At 34.0% G+C, this 16776-nt stretch overlaps 1 pseudogene; it reads right to left on the reverse strand.

Annotated features, from left to right (window-relative positions):
• Positions 1-686: 686 nt before the first annotated feature.
• Positions 687-1852, reverse strand: LOC141494229 (GATA zinc finger domain-containing protein 1 pseudogene; annotated as a pseudogene).
• Positions 1853-16776: the final 14924 nt, after the last annotated feature.

Raw genomic sequence — 16776 nt, forward strand, 5'->3', positions numbered from 1 at the left:
GCTGGAAAGCTTTTATAAAAATACCTGGTGTGCCCAGACAACTTCCCCAAAGTACTTCTACCATTTCTCTTTTAGGTCATATTTACAATTCAGTAATGCATATTCAGTGTATGTGGGATTTCCTATTTAATCTGCATAGATATGTCCATGCTCATTTCATAGAGTATGACACAGTGTTTTAAATATAACTATTTATAGTTTTGTATTTGTTTTAATAGCATATTGGTTATAGTAAGACTTTTACTGAGGTCCAAATAAGGAACACTTTGAGAGGCTAGTACCTGCATTTTTACACTTTTAGTAGGACAATATCCTTTGAAAAGAAGGGGCTGGGTCCATTAGAAGCTTCCTCCACTGCAGGAGATATTATGACTCACAAAAGGAGACATCTATTCTCTCCTACTCTATTCTATATAAATACCTTTTCAAAAAAATTCTAAAAAAGACATTTAAAAATAAGTGAAGAATCAACTATGTCCAAGAAGTTACCATTTGCCTATTTGGTACTAATGAGTTAAAATAATTAAGAAATAATTGTTATTTATTCAGTTACTGAACAATTTGAGTTAGTATATTATAGTATATTGTATAATATTGTATATTGTAATGGTGTGCATGGAGGACATAGGATAATTAAAAATGATTTAAAAAGCCACCCTAGTCTACTGATTATTGCAGGAATAAGCTTAAAATGAATCCATATAGAACCCTCTCTCTGATCTAGTGGGAACAGTGGGGAATGATGAGAATTGAGATTTGAAATATTCTGATGGTACATGACAAATAATTCCAAATACTCTATCTTCCTTGGAAGATCTGCTGGTCCCATGATATAAGACACTGGATCAAACTGATCTTTGTGACAGACTATTATGGGGATGAACCACGTTATAGCCCCAGTCTTCTCCTAATACTACATCGGTATGCAGTCCCTCATGTGAACATAGTATGTTTCTTTTTTCATCTTGTTCGTCAGCTACTGAAACAATATTTTCAATTTGATAATTAAATTCTCTTGTGAAATAGATTCTGCAGCACTGTTGTTGGAAACTACTTCAGGAGCTTTAATGGGATTCTTCAGCTTAAAGATGTACCTGAGGTCCTTGGCCTTCAGGGATACCTTCTTGGCTGCAGGGACCGCCTTGCTCTCGGTATTCGAGCGCCAGTGAATCTCTTCTTCTGCTTGCCTCCCCTCAGCTGGGGCTGCAGTTATTGCTATGATGTCAGGCTGCCATCAAGGTGCGGGCGAAGCCCAATGCCAGTCCATTGTGCCAGGGCCCGAGACCCTGGTGGCCGGCCGCGACGCACCTTTATTCCACATAGACAAAGATGTGGTCTTGCTCACGCTGCTCCCGTGCTTCAGCGGTGCGCAGGTGGCCTCGGGGGTATCAGTTACACCAGAATCACGATTGTGGGGACAATGCGTTGGACGATCAGTTGGGTCTCTTCTGAAGAATCATCGACTAAGAGACTATCTCGGTGTAACTTTTTTTAAAGTAAGGACTAAAGAACAAAGACTACTTCCCAGAAAATCTGTTCATTCATCTTTGTAGCGAGAATCAACAGAAGAAACTAGGATGACTTCATCAAGTCATTTCCTTTTACAACTGCTTGCCTAGATTCTGTAATATATGGAAATATATTGGAAATAGTTTGCCTAGGTTAAATTAAATCGTTTGACGAACCCTTTCATAAACTAAATCTGTAGCTAAATTATTTAATGATGCAAGTCATATAAAAAGGAGGATGCTTATGAAGTACAGCAAGAACAACTCTTCAAGTCTATGTTTCACTTTATTGTGCTGTAGTCTGCATTCAGACTCTCCACATTTTCTCGGCATGTGAATGGCATTTTTCCATCACAAACATTTAAAAAATTATCTTTAATCACTGTACTGCTGAGGAAAGCTATATCTATCATAGCTGATCATCACACAATAATGCTGTTACTGTGCTCGTGCTTTTCCTGTTCCGCTCACTTCATTCAGTATCAATTCATGTAAGTCTTTTCAGGATTTTCTGAAGTTCGCCCCAATAGGAATTCTAACAAAACAATAGCATTCCATCACAATCATTTATCACAATTCATTTAGTCATCCCCCAATTAACAGTCATCCCCTCAATTTCCAAATCTTTGACATTACAAAACAAAATAAAAAATTAAAAACCTACTATAATTATTTTTACTCATGTCAAATCTTTTTTTTCCATTTTTTTATGAGCTTGTTGGGATACAGACCCAGTAGTGGTATTGTTGGATCAAGGGCATATGCACAGTTTTATTGTCCTTTTGGCTTAATTCCAAATTGTTTTCCAGAGTGATTGGATCAGTTCTCAGTTTCACCAACAATGTATTCATTTCCCAATTTTTCCACAACCTCTCCAATAAAGATTATTTTTCTTTTTTTGTCCTTTAAGTCAATCTGATAGGTAATGAGGTGAGACCTCAGAGTTGTTTTAATTTGCATTTCCGTAATAAATATTGTTGTGAAGCATTTTCCCTACAATTATAGATAACTTAAATTTTGTCAGATGAAAACTGCCTCTTCATATTCTTTGTGATCATTTATCAACTAAGAAATGACTTGTATTCTTATAAATTTGAATCAGTTCTCCATATATTTAAGAAATGAGTGATTTATCACTACCTATAAAATTATTACTACCTGTAAATTTACTACCTATAGAAATTACTATTACTAAAAGTTTGCTACCTGTAAAAATTACTTTTACTAAAAATTCACTACATATAAAAATTATTATTAATACCTATAAAATTATTTCCCAGCTTTCTGCATTCCTTTTGTCTTATGTAGCATTTTTGTGCAGCATTTAAAAATTGAATCAAATATATATATTCATTTTACAAATTATAAGGTTTTTCTATCTCTTATTTGGTCAAAAAGTCCTTCCCTCTCCTTAGATCTGCCAGATAAACAATTCCTTCTCCTAATTGGTTTGTAGTATAACTCTTTATATCTAAATCCTGTACTCTTTTTGGCATTATCTTGATACAGGGTGTGAGATATGGATCTATATCTAGTTTCTGCCATATTATATTCCAGTTTTCTCAGCATTTTTTGTTAAATATTAGTTCTTAGCCAAGAAGCTGGAGTCTCTAGGTTAATGAAAAATAGATTACTCTAGCAATTTGCTTCTATTTTATTTATAGGTTATCTATTTCTCTGACCCACCACATTCTATTTCTTAGCTAGTACTGAACACTTTTCATGACAGTTGCTTTCATTTGTATCTATTCATTAATTCTCTTGACATTCATAAACATTTCTTCATCCACATGAATTTTGTTACTTTTTTCTCTTTAAAATAATTTTTTGTAATTTTGATTGGTATGATATTGAATAAGTAATTTCATCTTGAATTATCATCTTTATATTAGCTCAGTCTATCCATGAGCATTTAACATTTTTCCAATTATTTAGGTCTGATTATTTTTATTTGAAAAGTTGGGTAACTGTTTTCATATAGTGTCTAGGTATGCCTTGGGAGGTAGATACCCAAGTATTTATAATGTCTCCAGTTACTTTAAATGGAATTTCACTTTCTTTCTCTTTCTGTTGGGTTTTGTTTGTAATATATTGTAATATTCATGATTATGTGGACTTATTTTATAGCCTTAAACTTTGCTAAAACTGTTCATTGCTTTAGGTGGCTTTTAGTTGATTTTCTAAGATCCTGCAAGCATGCCATCATATCATCTGCAAAGAGTGAGAGTTTTGTTTCTGTATTGCCTAATATAATTAACTAAATTTCATTTTCTTCTCTTATTGCTAAATTTCTTATTTCTAATGCAATATTAAATAATAGTGGTGATAACAGGCACCCCACATCATATTGGGAATGCTTCTGGCTTATCTACATTACATATAATGCTTGCTGATTAACACTGCTAATCATTTTTTTAAAGGAAAACTCCATTTATTCCTATACTCTCTAGTATTTGTTGTTTTTTTTTTTTTTATTTTGTTTTGTCCTGGTTTTGGTTTTGGTTTTTGAAAGACAATGGGGTTAAGTGACTTTCCTAAGATCACATTAATAAGTAAGTATTGAGTATCTGAGGCTAGATTTGACATCTGGTTTTCCTGACTCCAGGGTCAGTGTTCTATCCACTGAGCCACCTAGCTGCCCCTCTCTAATTTTTTTTTAATAGTAATGGGTGCTGTATTTTGTCAAAACTTTTTTCAGCATTTATTGAAATAATTATAGACTGATAATTTTCCTTAATACTGAACCAATCCTGCATCCCTAAATTAAAATCTACCTTATCATAATATAATATCATAGTGATAACTTGCTTTAATCATTAAAATTTTATTTTAAAATTTGCATCAATATTCATTAAGGAGATTGGTTTATAATTTTGTCTGTTTGGCTCTTTCTGGATTTGGTATCAGAATCATATGGGCATCATAAAAGAACACTGGCAGCACTTCACCTATTTTTTTCAAATATATAGAATTGGAATTAATTGTTCTTTGCATGTTTGGTAAAATTCACTTTTAAATTAATCTGGCCTTTTAGATTTTTTCTTAGAAATGGGATGGAGACCAAATCATATTCCTCTCATGTGTTTCACATATAGTACTTTTTCTGCCATCCTGTTCTGAAATGGTGTTGTGATCTTCCTAATTTCCACAATAACATTCTGTTGTCATGGCTTTTCTCTGACATTTTCTTATTCATTCTGCATCTAGACCATGACTCAAGCTCCTTGTGTTGGGAGAGGGGTCCACCTGTTGAGCTTCTTTCTGGTTTGGGTATGCTAGTGGCTCATTCATTGGGATGGGCTTGACTAACACAATCACACTGACTACATAGGGCTTCTGGGGTACCTGTGATGGGTTTCTTTCAGTTGGCCTACTGTGCTGACCTTTTGAGGCAGGACTAGGGACCTGGGTCACGGTTCTCTGTTGGTTCTGTGTTTGAGAAATTCTGAATGACTTTGTCTGCACCTTACCTATGCTGGTCTCTGCTCCCTTCAGTGGGCTTTTCTCCCAGTGTTGGGCCATGTTTGCCCTCTAACCTAGTGAGACAGATTTTTTCTGAAGTCTTTCCCAGATATCTTAAACTGGAAAATACCCCACTGGGTACTTTTGTGGGTTTTGCCACTCCTTAATCCATTTAGAGGATTATTATTGTTTCTGAGGAAAGCCCAGGAGAACATAGGGAATTTCTTTGATTCTCTCCACCATTTTGGCTCTGTTCTCCCCACACCCACCCCAATAACATGCTTTTAAAATTTGCAGATAAAACAAATCCCAAAGATATGTGTAACGTGCTGAACCATAAAGAAAATATTCTTGAAAGGCTTCACCTTGGTCTGAATTGGTTTGAATTGAGTAAGATAAAGTGCAATAACTTTAAGAACAATATTCAGAAATATAGCACTTTCCCCTTCCTATTTTTGGAGTGTGCTAATACAAAATAAAATAAAAATCAAAGTAGAGGGGAAAAGGTAAGGATTACTCTAACATTACTTACTCACATCAGAATTGACTCAATGCTGGAATAACATGCACACTCAATAAGATATTGAAATTTCTCATGCAATATTGGAAATTAATTAGGAGTAAAGGAAGGGCAGAATTTGGCAGTCAGAAACAAACTACTTTTGTGGAAGCACAGGTTGAAAGAAGAGAGGGGAGAGAGAGAGAGAGAGAGAGAGAGAGAGAGAGAGAGAGAGAGAGAGAGAAAATAATAAATAATAAGTGGGAAAAAAATAGGATGGAGAGGTATATGGTGAGGAATATTAACTGTGAAAAACAAGATTAAAACAGGTTTCCCTGATAAATGTTTCACTTCTCAAGCAAATAGGGAACTGTGTCAAATTTATAAAAATTAGAACCATTCTGCAACTGATAAAATGCTCAAATGATATGAACAGTTTTAGATGAAGCAATCAAGGATATCTATAATCTTATAAAAAAATGATCTAACTCTTCATTGGTAAAGTGCAAACTGAAACAATTCTGAGGTGCTACCACATATCTATTTTATTTGTTGAAAATAAAGAATGAAAAAGGAGAAATTTTATAATAGTGGATGTAGGAAAAATGAGATTTTAAGGTAGATGTGAGATGTGAACTGATTCAACCAGTCTGTAGTGCAGTTTGGAACTATGCCCAAAGGGAAGTGATATCCTTTGACCTAGCAATGCCATTACTAGGTCTGTATTCCAAATGTATACATATATACATATACATATGTATATGTGTATATATGTATATATGCATGTTTGTGGATATATATGTATATATAAATATATGCATGTGTGTGCACATAAATATATAGATATATCTACATACAGATTATATATATATATATATACATACATACATATATATATATATATATATATATATATATATATATATATATATATATATATATAATGGTGTGCCATGGTGACTTATTGATATGGGAGGAAGTGAAACTAATGCAAGGCCAAGAGACTCCCACAGCATCCAAACCATCTCCAGTAGTCTTGTTTCTTATCAGTCAGGTCATGAGGTAAATGAGAAGGCTGCCTTGTACATCATACCTCTCATTTAAATAAACATAACTATGCAACTCTCACCTTCATTTATTTGATTCGTTGGTGTGGGAATCTGCAATACCAAAGTACTACTATTAACAATATACATATACATATATACATACATGTGTATAATATGAAAAATAACTTAAATGTACAAACATATTTATAGCAATTCTTTTCTAGTTTGAGGGAGTTGGAAATTTAGGGGATGCCGATCAGCTGGGGAATAACTGAACAATGAAATGCTACTGGGTAAATTTCATTCAGGTATGGAAAATGATGAGCAGAATGCTCTCAGAAAAACCTGGAAAGACTTACATGAGCATATTCTAAATTAAATATACTATGTACAAAGGAAAAAGTAACATTATTAATTGATAAGCTGTAAGTGACTTAATTATTTTCAGAAATATGATGATCTAAGAAAGTTCCACACAATTTAGGATGAACAATTGCTGTACCTCCCCAAAGGAAAAAAAAATATCATGTCTAAATAGACATTGAAAAATATTTTTTAACTATTATTTTTGAGGCTTTTTAAAAATCTTTTCCCCCCAAAACATGACTGTCCCCAAGTTCTGTACTTCAAATCTTCTGGGTTGCTTCCTCCATTTTCTCCTCTTTTACTACAGTCTCAGAAGAAAAAATAGCAAAAATGCTATGCTTACCAAAGTTAGCACTTCTATTTTTGCCCTTGATCCCAGCCCCAATAATCTCATTCCCCCTTCAATCAGTTTCCTTTTATTAGTACCTTCATTCTCTATCCATTCATTTCTCCCCAGTTGTCTATAAACATGCCCAGGTCTTCTCAATTCTGTTAAAATCAACTAACACAAAAATACTTTCACTTGATCCTGCCATTCCCTTAAAAGTAACATCCTAAAATTATTCTTCCTTTACTAGTACTGCCCATCAAAATGTCTGCCTATTTTTATCCTTTTTATTTCTATACTTTCCACTCATTTATTCACTGCCTTATCTGACTTTTGACCTTACAATTTCCTTGTTATTTTCATAGTACTCAATCTATACTCTGTCCCTCTTTTTCCCACTCTAAGTCTTGCTCTATCTTTTGGACCATGGGTTGTAATAGGTAAACTTTCACCTTATGTCACTTGGAACTAGTCTACTTCATAGACATGGTCAGAACAGACTGAACATAGACTTTTTTGTCTTCCTGCTCTCAGACTTTTAACTCCAGCTTCATTTCCCTATTAGATTATAAATTCCTTAAACTTACAAACAATTAGCCATCTTTCTTATATTTAAACCCCAGAGTTTAACACATTGCTTATCATATCATAAATGCTTTAGAATTTTTTTCATTCATTTATTCCTTCATTCACTTCTTCCTTGAACTTGCTCTTCTAAAGTTTATAATAAACATCTATGTACACAACTACAAAAACAATTTTCTCAATCTTAGTCCTTCCTGATTTTTCTTGCATCTTTTTTTTCACAGTCTTAATCACCATTTTTCTTTTAAGTTCTATTTAAATCTTGATTTTGGGAGGGGAGCAACTCTTTCCTATTTTTCCTCCTACACATCTGTTCACTCCCCAGTCTTTATTTGTGGATGACCATCCTGATATTTTTATGTTGGTGTTTTTACATGAGTGTACTCTAAGGTCTGTCTTGTAACTCCTCCTAGATTTCCCCTCTTCTTTTTATTGATTACCTCATACTCCCCCAAACGCTTGATTGCTGTTCAAAAAGAAGTAATACCCAAATCAATGTATCCAACTCTATTATTTCTCCTAAGCTGCTATCCTATACCAACCTACTACTAGAAATCACTGAAAATCGAATAAAAAGTAAAATTCAGCATTCAGAAATAAAGTTCATTACCTTCCCTTACTTCTCCCTTTTATTAACTCCAAGGAAACTGTATCTTTTCAATCAATCCAGTATATACCCTAGAAAACAAAATTTACTCCAATCACACTCATCCCCCACCCACTCATATTTATTTTATTTTTACAACATATCTTGCATCTGTTTCCTAAGCACCACTTATGCAATTACTGTCCATTTGCAAAAACAAATAACCTAACATATTATATACTGGTATTTTCTATTTAAGGAATAGGAGACAACAGAATGCAATAAAAAGAATGCTGAATTTGAGTAACATTACTTTGACTTGATTCCCAGATTAGTATCCTACTACCTGTTTTGTAAAGTCACTTAAAAGTTTTCAACCTTAGTTAATTTATCTTTAAAATAATGATGTTGAAATGCATTCTGTGAAAACAAATTTTATTCTAAAAATATATGGGCAAGTTGTCATGCTCTAAATTTGATATTAATTAAAATAGGCTTTTAAAAACCTGTAACAATGCAAATATTTCTGAGATTACTGGCATCAGCTATGTTTTTCAGCTACATTTGATGTTTCTTTTTCATTTTTATCTCCCTACTCTTCCCTACCCCTATACAAAACTGGTGCATTGAAGTGAACCCAAGCAGAACAAAATTAGTCTTAAGTCTTAGAACAATGAAGTGTATTGCATTGGAATGCTGGTGTGGAAAAAGACATAAATAATAAGTTTAATTAGTCCAGTTTTCAAGAATAATCTTTTAAAGCTAAGGTCACTGTAGGGCAATTTCCTGAGTAATTTAGTGCTTTTCTGTTAACCAACATTAAAAAAAGAATTTTTTTTCCATCAATATGAGAGGAAAGCACGGAAACTTAGTGGATCCTGTTGGTCCAGGTCTTTGTTTCCTATTAAAGATTTTTTTTAAATTACTAGGATGACATTATTTTAATATTTCAAATTTGTCCCAAAATTTTTGCTATAAAAGTACACATAGATGAAATTTCATTCAAATATAATGAGCCTTAAAATCACAATGATTTTATCCATTTAATATATGCCTTTGTAAAATCTATTTGTACACATCTGGATGGTCTCATTTGGAGAAAATGTTTGATATTTTGGTTCAAAAGTTTTGTGTTCTGCTTAAATATGTTTTGTGGCATTTTTTAAAGTTTGAATGATATTTTTATTTTTCAATTACATGTTAAAATAGTTTAAAATATTTGAAAGATATTTTTTATATAAGCTTTTGAAATCTACTTTTTTCAAACTCTCTCCCTTCCTTCCCACCTCCCAATAGCAGCAAGTAATTTGATATTGGTTACCCATGTACAATTGAGTTTAACATATTGTCATATTAGTGAAAGAGGAATCAGAACTAAAGGGGGGGAGAACATGAGGGAAGAAAACCTATCATCACTTAATGTTGCAATTTGTTTTGTTTTGTTTTCTTTAAGTATTTTTTTAAATATGCTTCCAGTACAATAATCGAAGACAACATTAAAAGACTTGTAGTAGAAAATACCATTCCAATTCAGATAAGGAACTGTGGAGTTTGGATGAAGACCAGGGTTTAATATCTTCAATCTTTAAAAGTTTTATGTCACTTAAGTATGTCATTTTTTTTCTCTCTCTCTCTATTGTATTCTTTCTTCCTTTTGGATCTTTTTCTTCTCTGACAACATGTTCAATATTAATCTATATTTAGTATAGTTATAAATGCAGAGCTTATAAAATATGCTTCAATCTGTATTCAGACATCATCAGTTCTTTTTTCTGGAATTGAAAAGCATTCTTATCTCTTATTCTTTTTTATTCTAAAGTCTTTCAGAAATTTCTTACGTAACAGCACTGTTGAGAAATGCTATTATTCATAGCTGTTCATTCTTCAGTATTGTTGTTATTGTGTATACAATGCATCTGCTCATCTAAGTCTTTCTGGTTTTTGTTGAGAGTATCCTGCACATAATTTCCTTTTTTTTTTTAAGAAAGATTTTATTTTGAGTTTTATAATTTTTCCAATAATATTGCTTCCCTACCCCCCACTCCCCACAGAAGGCAGTCTGTTAGTCTTTACCTTGTTACCATGATATACATTGATCTAGGTTGAATGTGATGAAAGAGAAATTATATCCTCAAGGAAGAAAATAAAGTATAGGAGATAGCAAAATTACATAAGATAACATATTTTATCTAAATTAAAGGTAACAGTCTTTGGTCTTTGTCCAAACTCCACAATTCTTTCTCTGGATACAGATGCTGTTCTCCATCACAGATAGCCCAAAATTGTCCCTGATTGTTTGTTACACTGATGGAATGAGCAAGTGCATCAAGGTTGATCATCAGTCCCGTGTTGCTGTTAGGATGTACAATGTTTTACTGGTTTTGCTCATCTCATTCACCATCAGTTCATGCAAATCCTTCCAGGCTTCCCTGAATTCCCATCCTTCCTGGTTTCTAATAGAACAATAATATTCCATGCCATACAAATACCACAGTATGTTAATTCATTCTAGAATTGAAGGATATTCACTAATTATCCAATTATTTGCCACCACAAACAGGGCTACTATGAAAAATTTTGTACAAGTGATGTTTTTACTCTTTTCAATGATCTCTTCAGAGTATAGATCCAGTAGTGGTATTGTGGGATCAAAGGGTAAGCACATTTTTGTTGCTCTTTGGGCATAAATCAAGATTCCTTTCCAAAAAGATTGGATGGGTTCACAGCTCCACTAAATATGTATTAGTGTCTCAAATTTCCCACATCCCTTCCAACATTGATCATTGACCTTTCTGGTCATATTCGTCAATCTGAGAGGTATGAGGAAGTACCTTGGAAATACTTCAATTTGTATTTCTCTAATTAGTAATGATTTAGTGTAATTTTTCATTTGACTGTGGATAGCTTTGAATTCGTCACCTGCAATTGCCTTTGCATATTCTTTGACCATTTGTCAATTTTGGAATGCTTGTTATTTTTTTTTTTTGAAAATTTGACTCAGTTCTTTGTTTTAGAAATGACTTCTTTGTCAGAAATACTAGTGGTAAAAATTGTTTCCTTATTTACTACATGTCTATTGATCTTGGTTACAATGGTTTTGTCTTTGCAATAATTTTTAATTTAATGTAATAAAAATTATCTAGTTGGTTTTTAATGATATTCTCCATTTCTTCCTTGGTCATAAACTGCTTCCCTTTCCATAGATCTGACAGGTATACTACTCCTTGATCTTCTAGTTTGCTTATAATATTGTTTTTGATGTCTAAATCTTGCATCCATTTTGATCTTATCTTAGTATAGCGTGTGAGGTGTTTGTCTAATCTCTTTCTTCCATACTAACTTCCAATTTTCCCAATAGTTTTTTTCAAAGAGAGAGTTTCTATCCCAATAGCTGGACTCTTTGGGTTTATCAAACAGCAGATTACTATAATCATTTCCTGCTATTCCTAATGTATTCCACTGGTCCATCACTCTATTTCTTAGCCAATACCAGACCATTTTTTTGACTGATGCTTTTTAATATAATTTTAGCTCTGATAAGGCTAAGTCACCTTCTTTTATACTTTTTTCATTGAATCCCTGGAAATTCTTGACTTTTTATTTCTCCATGTGTATTTATGTACAAATTTTTTAACTCATTAAAGTAAGTTTTTTTTGGAATTTCATTAGGTAGGGCACTAAACAAGTAGTTAGGTTTAGTAGAATTTTGATTTTTATTATATTCACTCAACCTATCCATGAGAAGTTGATGCTTGCCCAGTTATTTAAATCTTATGTTTTTTGTGTAAGAAGTGTTTTGTAATATTTTTCAAAAAGTTTTTGATTCGGCCTTGGCAGGTAGGCTCCCAGGTATTTTCTCTTGAGGTATTTTCATCTATTGTTTTGATTTTTTTGGTTTTGTTTAACAGACTTTTGTTATCTCAAAAAGTCATTAGTTTCCACAGACTCCTTTCATTTTTAAGAGAAGAATTTTCTTCATTTACATTTTGCAACTCCTTTTCCAATTGGTCAATTCTATTTTTTTAAAGTTTTCCATTTGAACAATTGAGGTTTTGAGAGAATTATTTTCTTTTTTGCATTTGTCCAATTGTATTTCTAAGGATTTGTTTTCTTGTTTCAAGGTGTTAATTTTCTCTCCCAAATTTTCCATTTGATTTTTAAACTACTTTATGATTTTTTCAAGGAATTCTTTCTGTGTTGGGGACCAATTCATATGGTCAACCTCAGAGGTTCCAGGTCTCTTTGAGTTAGGGTCTAATAATTCTAGGAATTTTTCTATAGACCCTCCTTTCTATTGGCTTTTCTTCATTTTCCTAAGACCTTTTGTTAGTTGGGGAGGGGCTAGTTCACAGAGGTTTGCCATTAAGATCCCCAGAGGCAGGGGGCGGCTAGGTGGTGCAGTCGATAAAGCACAGCCTTGGAGTCAGGTGTACCTGGGTTCAAATCAGGTCTCAGACACTAAATAATTACCTAGCTGTGTGGCCATAGGCAAGCCACTTAACCCCATTTGCCTTACAAAAAAAAAAAAAAACTAAAAAAAAAAAGATTCCCAGAGTCTTTACTCACTGGGTTTATTAACTCCACATGGGCTGACCAGTAAGCTGTGTTGGTTGCTTTCTCTGGAGTGTCTGTGACCTTGATTTGAGGCCCTCTTCCTTGTCCTGGAGGGGATTGTTGAAGCTGCTGAATACTTTCATCTTTGAACAATGGTGGGCTTTGCCCTATGGAAAGGTAACTAGCTATTCACAGTTGAAGGAGCTCTCCTGCTCATACCTGAGCCTAGGGCAGAGGTGGGCTATAAATGCCTTTGTTCTGGGAAGAGCCTTCAGCTGAAATAAAGGACTCTGGACCAGAGGAGTCCAGGGATAGATGTCTGCAACTCTCCTGATCTGGAACTCCCCCTCCAGCCCTGCTGATAAACTCCAGACTGTCAGTGCCACAACCAATGCCTCTCTGCTCCCCAGTTGGCTCACACCCCTGTGTCTGATCAGGCTAGTCCTACTTTCAGACCCTCAGTCTATCACCCTGTCCTGTGCTCCTGGAAGAGTGTGCTTTCTGTGCCTGGCTCACCCACAATCCTGGCAGACAAATCTTGAGGTAGATGTTCTTCTACCTAGCTTCTCTTTCTGGGTTTTGTCAATCGGACTTCTGTTGAGAGGTTGATTTCATATTACATATGAGGGCAGATCAGGAGACACTAGCACAGTGCTTATCTTCTCTTTGCCATCTTGGCCAGAAGTCTCTCCACCACTTTCTTAAATCTAGGCTTAATCACTGAATAGATCTTGCCTCAGTCAACCTGAGATCTATTCCCAGCACATCATTTCTTGTAGCAGAAAAGCATTTCCAACAAACTTTTTCAGCCATTCCCCAACTGTTGAGCATCCTCTCAATTTCAAATTCTTTGCCATAAGAAAAGAACTGTATAATAATCCTTAAACACATCATTTCTTTTACATCCCATCTTCATGGATACAGACCTATTAGTGGCATTGATAATCAAAGGGTATGAATGATTTTATAGCCCTTTGGACATAGTTCCAAATTGCTCTACAGAATGGATGAATCACTTCACAACTCCTTCAACAATTCATTAATCTCATTTCCTTTACTTCATCTTCAAGAGACATCATTTTCCTTTTCTGTCCTATTAACCAAACCAATAGTCATAAGGTATATCTCAGAAATGTTCTAATTTGCATTTGTCCAATCAAGAATGAGTAAGAAATTTTTTAATGTATCATCATAGATAATATTGATAACCTCATCCTAAAAGTGTTCACCTCTCATGATCATTTGTCAATTGAGGGAAGAATGACTCTTATTTGTTTTTTATAAATTTTATTAAGTTCTCTGTTTAGTAAATGTGACCATTAGCAGAGAAACATGTTTCAACATTTTTCCCCACAGTTATTTTTGCAAACAATATTTCTCTCCCTCCTATTCTTCCCATCCCTATTTATGCTCTTCTCTCCTTTCATCCTGTCCTTCCTCAAAACTGTTTTGCTTCTGACTACTATCTCCCATGATATGTGCTTTCCTCTATCACCTTCCCTTTTCTCCCATCCACTTGCCATCCGGTTTTTCTCTAGGGTAATAAATATTTCTATACTCAAATGAGTGTATATATTATTTCCTTTTGGAGCCAATTATGATGAGAGTCAGGCTCACTCCTGTTCATCACTCTTTTCCTTTCCACTGGAAAAGTTTGTTCTTTTCTCTTTTATGTAAAATAACTAACCCCATTCTACCTCCCCTTCTCCCTTTCCCTAAGTACATTCCTCTCTCATCTTTTTAATACATTGTCCCTTCCTATTCAACTTTTGTCTCTGTTTGGTATTTACATAGACTCCTAATGACCCTAATAAATGAAAAGATTCATTGAGTTATCAGTATCATCTTCTCATGCAGGAATAGAAACAGCTTAAATTAATTAAGTTCCATAATATTTCCCTTTCCTATTTATCTTTTTATGCTTCACTTGAATCTCCTTTTGGGGAATCAAATTTTCCAATCAGCTCTGAACTTATCATCTAAAACATTTGAAAGTCCTCTATTTCATTAAATATCTTTCTTTTCCTCTGAAAAAGTGTGTTCAGTTTTCCTGGCTAGCTGATTCTTGGTTGTAATCCAAGCTACTTTGCCTTCTTGAATATTATAATCCAAGGCTTCTGAAACTTTTATGCAGAGGCTGCTAAATTCTGTACAATCTTTATTTTGGTTCCATAATAATTGAGTTATTTCTTTCTAGCTGCTTGTAATACTTAGTCCTAGGAATTTTGAAATCTAATCATAATATTCCTGGGAGCTTTCCTTTTGAGATCTTTTTCAGGAGGTAATTGGTGATTTTTTTTATTTCTATTTTACCCTCTGTGTCTAGTATATCAGGGCAGTTTTTCTAGATAATTTCAGGAAAGGGTCTTTTTAAGGCCTTTTTTGTCTTGACTTTTAGTTCCATAATTTTAAAATAATCTTTCCTGAATCTTTTCAGCAGATAAGTTATCTTTTCAGTGATCTATTTCACATTGTTTTCTAATTTTTCAATATTTTGTTTTTGTTTTATTGTTTCTTGACCTCTCACAAAGTCAACAGCTTCCCTTTACATATTTCTATATTCTAAGAATTAAATTTTTCTGAGATTTTGTGTCATTTTCCATTTGTTCAATTCTACCTTTTAAGACTTTACTATCCTCATTGGTTTTTTGGTTACCTATTTTTCTATTTGGTCTGGTCTGCTTTTTTATAGTTTATTTTCTTCAGTATTTTTAGTGCTTCCTTTACCAAGCAGCTAATTTATTTCATCATTTTCTTGCATCACTCACTTTTCTCTTTCCAATTTTTACTCTACCTCTCTTACTTGATTTTCTGAATTCTTTTTAAGCTTTTCCATGGCCTGAGACCAATTCATATTTGCTTGAAGTCTTTGGATGTAGGAGCTTTGAATTTGTTAGCATCTTCTTCTTGTGTATTTTGACCTTCCGTATCACCATAGCAACTTTCTATGGTTAGATATTTTTCTGTTTGCTGATCCCCCCCTTCTTTGGTAAGGTAGGACTCTTCCCTGAATGGATGGAGCACTGTCCTAAGCTTTTGGGGTTTTTTGCAATGGTTTTTAGAGATAATTCTAGGTGACTGCATGTTTTGAGCTCTTCCAAAGTGATATGATCTACAGAAAGGTTTTTTACAACTCTCCTGCCCTACCCTCTGGCCTATGGATGCCACCAAGCAATCACTTCTGCCTTCAGAACTGTGAGAAGAGTCCTTGGTCTGCTGCAGCAACAAGTGTTATGAACTGCAACCTGGGACTGTGACCCAGACCAGATTATGGGCAAAGCAACAGAGTCTCAGAGAAAGAGAGTCTCCTGTAATCTCCTTCCTACCCTGTTATTGTCTATGGGTTGAGAGTCCCAGAAGCAGCTATTGCTACTGATTCAGTGGCTCCCAAGGACTTGGGGTCAGGTCTGTACTGTTTGGATTTGGGATGGACTTTGCTCCATTCTCACCATGGTGAAACAGATCTTTCCTATCTGATCTTTCAAATTGTCTTAGACTAGAAAATTATTTCGCCAAAAATGACTAAATGGAAACATGTTTATTACAATATTGTATGTAAACTGTTAACTTGTCTGTAGCCATTGAGGGAAGAGGAGTGGGAAGGGAGGGGGAAAGGAAATTTTGTAACTTAAAAATATACATATGCTTATGGATGAATGCTGAAAACTTTCATATTATGTATTTAAAAATAATAAAATATCAATAAAAAGAAAAATATGTCACTATATCATTTTGTGGGTTCTGACATTCTCAAATTTCTTTACAGTCATTATTTAAAGCTATTTGGAGTACCTTGGAGGTGAGCTCAGACTAGTCCCTGCCTTAAATCAGCAATCTGG

The sequence above is a fragment of the Macrotis lagotis genome, chromosome 7 (genome assembly GCF_037893015.1).
Source record: "Macrotis lagotis isolate mMagLag1 chromosome 7, bilby.v1.9.chrom.fasta, whole genome shotgun sequence".
Classification (NCBI taxonomy): Eukaryota; Metazoa; Chordata; class Mammalia; order Peramelemorphia; family Peramelidae; genus Macrotis; species Macrotis lagotis.